The following is a 6,591-nucleotide window of genomic DNA, read 5'->3' as shown; positions in this document are numbered from 1 at the left end:
AATAAAGATCGCGTGATATTATTGCGCGATATCCTATAACATATATACAATATTATTATATACTTATAATAATAATAATCGTATATTATACGTCAGAAGTGGTTTTATTTTTCACCTGAGGCGCGCGACCTGCCAAAACCGATTCGATAAAACATTATAGGTGCCATAGCGCAGTATGCTAAGTGGTATCATAGTAGTACACATCATGTTGTTTTAAACAACTAGGGTGTCCATTCTGGGTCGGATGGACCCTTTAGGCACAGTGCCTATACTGGCTCGGAGAAGGCCAATATAAGAATTTATATGCATAAATTAAAAATTAAAAGTTATAATATTAGTTCAATGAAAAAAAATGTTTCATAAACATTTCGAGAGGGGCGAATGAACCCCCGAGATTACGCGATTGCATAATTCCACATAGCCGATTGAACTATAGGCACGCATGCACATCCTACTCATTACATTTGATAATATAAACGAAAGCAACAATTTCACTGTATAATACATTTTTAGATGATATTGCAATGAGTCTCTATCAAAATACTAATTTTCCAAGATCATGATATTTTAAAGACATCAAATAGAAAAATAGTTTCGATTGCAATCTTGTAGAAACTCAGCTGTATGTAATATTATATATGAACTTTCATTTATTATCGTACTTTTGCGAATAATAATAATTGGCGGTTTAAGACGATAAATGGTTCAGTCAAACCGATCAAACATTAAACCTATTATAGTATATCGACGAACACCGCACACGCACTTATACACTCTCATCGCGATATATGGCGAACGGCGAATGGCGTGTCTTGTAAACGATTTTTGACGGAAAACCGATGACGTATACACACACACAGATATATATATATAAATAATAATAGCGATACGCGTATCGTGATCATGATCATGATAATCACGACGATGATGATGATAATAATAGTGAACCGAAATCGCGTTATTTCGGTCAGTTACGAGACGCGCGAGATATTTGACGAGTTTGTCTCGAAATTGATTCGGAAATTATTTTACGATATTAGCTGCAATAGCAGTACAAATAATACATCTTTATGATATAGGTATATTAATATAATAATGTTTTATTATTATAAAAAATATTTTTTTTAATGTAAGACGCCTTTTTATCAAGTGACAGTATTTAGGATTAATATATTTTATTTTACATAAACTGGATCACTGGGATAACGAATAAGCATTAGTTGTACAAATTGTCAAGTGAAAAATCTCATCAATCGTCCACAGTTAACAAACGGTTACCAGTTGACAAAATGTGCAATTTAGCGCCACCAACTCCACATCTTGGCATACTACAAAATATAAATCAATTAATACAATTTTTAAATTGTTCTTAATAGGTACATATTATTGTTATGTATATAGTATATACTATATATAATAAAATTAAAATAGCTATTAATACATATTAGTTTAAAAATTCGGCAGTCAATTCATTATGATTATTTATTAATTATTAGAGCAATATTGTTTTTCTACTAGAAATGTTTAATAAAATATTAAAAATATTAACATAAATTATTGATTTTAATTCCTCAATAATTTGTAATTATACTCAAAGCTGCTACAGTTCAGGCCAAATCAAGACGTAGAAAAACCTTAAAGTATATTTAAAATCTCAAAGGCACTATGTATTTTTATATCAATTTTATGCGAAAATATAGATAAAATAGCCAATAGGAGTTTCTATTTTTGTAATTTTAATTTGTATAGTTCCAATGCTTGGAATTGTATCTATAATCACTAATTAAATAATACCTCCCTTAATCCTCATTCGACTCTTAATGGTTGGGGGATTGGAAGAAGGACGATCGCTATAAAATAATTGAGAAGTCGAATGCCTTATTGGAGATATCCTACAAATAATGTTTGACTCACTTTTAAGTATACTATATTCGTCAAAAAAACAGTATTTAAACAGTCGTAATCGTAAATAATAATTATTAACGATATTTATGAATTTAATTGAATATGAGAGTATAACGGATTAAAAAAAGGGAAAACCTGTAATAAATCACAACAATAAAAACAGTAAAAAATCGTAATTTTTTCGCAAAACGTATTGCAATTTATTATAATTATAAAATTTAAAATATTGTACCTCAATATCTTACTGTCCATTAAAATAAAAAATAAAAATGCACCCAAAATAATATTATAGTAATAGCTCATAACAAAAAATATAAACATTTTTTTTTTAGTTAGTACTTATATAAAATTTAATTTAATTAATAAATATATATACGTATACATAAATAATACGAAATAAAATTGATAAATTATAATATTCTTACAATTGTAGAATGTTTTTATAGAATTTTAAGACTGGGCAGGTATAATAATATAGTGTTGTTTCGATAGACACGTACTATAATATAGTTCAGTTATAATAGCTTCGTATACGCACATAGTGTAACATAACATTATAGGATTTCCGGGATTTTGAGATTGATCTCGTGGTTGCGATGGGTACAATATAATGTAGATGTACATCGTCTATTATAATATCGTATAAATATAGGTAAGTACATCGCCGCCGCCCAAGAAATGTGGGTCTCGTCGTGATGACGTAATAACTCACCTCCACTACCCGAACGATGTGATACAGTCGTATACATTATATATACACGCATAAACATTATTGTAATGTAGTGGGAGTTGACTGTGGACACGCCGCTTGCATACGGCCGTCGACCAGACCGATTCGTGTGTTTCTACGTTTTGTTGTATTCTTTTTTTTTTTTTGAATGAGTGTTCAGTGTGACGCGAACCGCGGCCTCGCCATCACCGTGCAAGTGTAGTCATCGATGACTTCGTAGTCTTATTCGTCTCGTCCGGGACATGCGGCCGAGATCGGAACATACTCACAAGTCACAACTCGTCGAGTGTTAATTTATATAAATATAATATAATATTATATTCGTTTATCGTAACTGTGATAATTATAGTTATCGCCGGAGTTCTCGCGCGAGTGAGTGCTTTATAATATATATATATATATACCATATACATCGCGTGTAAACGATTGAAATGTGTTAGGCGGCAGCGATTGCGATCTGTTTGAGATGATCGTACGAATGAAATCTCAGTAAGTCTATGTTTTATATTCAAATAAAAAAAAATTAATTTTTTTAAGTATATATACTTACTACGTTATTATATAGTTGTTTTTTGTATACGTTCGAAATAATAAAATACTGTATCGCTATATTGGTTTCGTAGCGAGCTTGCGCCACACGTGGCTCTGCAGCGTTAAAGTCTCTCCACGTACTATGTACATCAAAATATTTAATAAATATAATATCATTCGTGCAATTTGATATAGTATTATTATACATGTATGTATGTATGTACAGAATACCACACGCGCGTCGTATAATGATATTATTATAGTATTATTATTACGTGTATACAAGGAACTACGAATCGTTTAATACCGCCTACACGCGATAGTTGTAATACAATATAATAATAATAATAATAATGATTATTTTCTTCCGACCGAACGTCGCCCATAGGGAAACTTTTCAAGTCAGACCACGTCGAGTTAGGATCGGATACGAGTTCTGCAGAGCTTGAGCTAGTCACGACAAATGATGATAATATACGAAATACACACACACATCATAATATTATATATATATATATACACATTTTATACAAAAGAGTAGAGGTACATACATTATTGTAATTAAATTCGTCTGAAAAATGCACAGTAATGAATCATTTTATTTGAGAGATATTATGATACACAAATTTATCGAGTTACGTAGGTACAGTGAAATCTATTTGTCATAACTCATAAGCAAAACGTATTTATAGTATAAATAACGTTTCCAGTCATAATACATTTGAATTTAAAATATGCCATTAGAATAATATTATGATAATATATATTTTACCCATGCATATATAGAGTATATGTATACATACACACATATATATATATATATAATACATTAATATGTATCTACTATTTGTAAAAAAAACATATATTTAAAAAAATATATATATAATACTAATACTAATATATACTTAATATGCCTTTTATAGTAATATCATTATAATTCAAAACTACAGTACTTTTATGCATCGAATTTTTTAATTAATACTGTATAAGGGTTCTTCATAAAGGAAAAACGTGTTTTACTATCTAAAAGAGATAATTAACTAATTAAACATAATGTATCATTATGAAATGGAATCTTACTAATAAAGAAGAGCTAATGAATTGTATATTATTATATAATGTATAAAAACAAAACAAAATATTCTCGTCATCAATGTAATCGACTATATTATTGTCATTATACATTTTATTTAAATTTAAAATTAAATCAAGTGGATACCCTGAAAATATACCTATAGTACAGTACTACACCTTGCTGTAATTTACACAAATGTTTTCTTATAAAATAGTAAACTACAGAAAATCTAAAAATGTAGTTTTATAGACTTATTTTTGTTGGGACTATAATAATATTGTCTATTGCATTTAAACCGTAATGTTTGTATACATAATAATCATAATATTATATATAGTGTATTAAAATGTGCGTAATGTTACCTTGACGAATGTAATCACAAGGTAGTATTAAACCTGGAGACGTTTGTATTACACATTATTTACAATGCTGAATGTTGATTATTTAACGTTCTTATATCTGTACGTTTATATTTTTTAAGACACTCGAGAAATATCTTAAACGTTCATCGTGATAAAATATGATTTTTAATTCCTGTATTTATTCATTATAACCTACCTATATCTATCATTCAAATGCAATAAGCAAATGTTCAAAAATCTCAACTCACAAATAAAATTTAATGATTGAAACACGCATAATATGTCAACCAATTGTAATACATATTATGTAAATATATAGGTACACGTTCTCGGATAAATGCGTCGTATTAAACTGTTTATGATGTTTATGTATTATACCTACCTACCTATCTAATTTATTATTAAATGTTGGAAGTAGTTGTGTAATTTATATTTTATATTTTATATAATATATGTTGTTATACGTTAATAACATTGTATATAATTATGTTAACACATTTTTTAAGTGTACGCACTATATTATAATAGTCAAATAAATCAAACTATATATACCTAGGTGTATAAACATTTTTTTTTATTATTTAGCCATTTAAATAAAATAATTTTTTAACGTTAGATATTGTAAAGAATAGTTATAATCTTAATAATTAGACGCAATAATTTATGAAGTCTATACGATTCGGAAAACGATCATTCGTTTTTAACTATAGACATTTTTGCTCAAAAGAACAAATTACTTAATTCTTATTATATTTTCCACGGTATTGTTGTATGATTTCTATTATTTATTAACCTATGATACCATAATACCTTGACTGTTTCAAATTTCATTTATTACAAATCTTCATGAATGATACTTTGAATAAGGCGGTAAACCTAAATACAATATAGATCGATTTCTGACCTTGTACCGAGTTATACCATTGAATGACAGGTTTTTTTTTATTTTTAATAGATTTATAAACCTTTTATTATATTGTGTTGGTAATATCTCACCAAAACAGTTTTTATTAAAAATATTTAATTAAATAACGAAGTATTAAAAAAGATTTGTTTATTGAAGTTAGTTATAAATTAAAAAAATATATAGATCATTTTTATAAAAACACAATTTGTTATTAAAAGTATTTATTTTATTTTCATTCTATTTAAAATAAATTAATAAATACAAATGTACCTACCCGCTACTGTAGAAGTTTTATATATGTTTGTAATTGGTGTGTTTTATAATTATTTTAAACGTATAGGAAATGTTTTAGTTTCAAAAAAAAGTTTCTGAAATTTAATACACATATGTGGATTCAACTAGTTTTATAATAAATTAAAATTAAATACTTAGTTTAGACATAAAACAATATAATACAAATACTATGGCTTAAAAATAAATTACAATCACTATTTTTATAATTATTTATAATTATATTTATAATTTTTTTAAATTACAAATTGTATAATACGCGAAAAATCGTAACTTTTATACTTCATAATATACTTTCGTATCACGAATTCAAATTCTAAAATACAAAGTTTTCATTAAATACAGCCGATAGTTTTTACTTTTAAATGTATTAACTGGTTCTTTTGTGTAATCGTATTTATAATATTATGTAAATATTAACTTGAGTCACAGATGAAAGAATTTTTTAGTCACCGTCTTGCGCTTGCGTTTTAACTTATGTGTGAATTCCAGATGAGTGATCGTCCAGGATTTTATCACAACGTATCTAACGTCTTGTTTTATCTGACAAAAAAATACCTATAATATATGTATATACATTTAAATTAAATGAATAAAAATAATTTATTTTATATTTTGTGTATATATTATTATTTTTAAAATATAAATTATACGTATATTATTGAAAAAATATGCTCTACTTAATATATAAATATATTATTATCTGTTCATGTTTTTATTTGTAACAGACAAAAAAGACTTTCACAAAGATCTAAAAAAAAAGGAAAATGTTTTTTTAATTTAATTTATA

The 6,591-nt window shown here is 26.7% G+C and overlaps 1 protein-coding gene across 1 annotated transcript in view; it reads left to right on the top strand.

The window, feature by feature from the left end:
* Window positions 1–2,784: 2,784 nt before the first annotated feature.
* Window positions 2,785–6,591, top strand: part of LOC132920835 (uncharacterized) — a 25,761-nt gene continuing 21,954 nt past the window's right edge. The window contains exon 1 of the mRNA XM_060983543.1: window positions 2,785–3,124. The gene's annotated coding sequence lies outside the window, so the exon portion shown is untranslated. The remainder of the gene's footprint in view (window positions 3,125–6,591) is intronic.

The sequence above is a fragment of the Rhopalosiphum padi genome, chromosome 1 (assembly GCF_020882245.1).
Source record: "Rhopalosiphum padi isolate XX-2018 chromosome 1, ASM2088224v1, whole genome shotgun sequence".
Classification (NCBI taxonomy): domain Eukaryota; kingdom Metazoa; phylum Arthropoda; class Insecta; order Hemiptera; family Aphididae; genus Rhopalosiphum; species Rhopalosiphum padi.
This window is presented reverse-complemented; position numbering and strand designations above follow the sequence as displayed.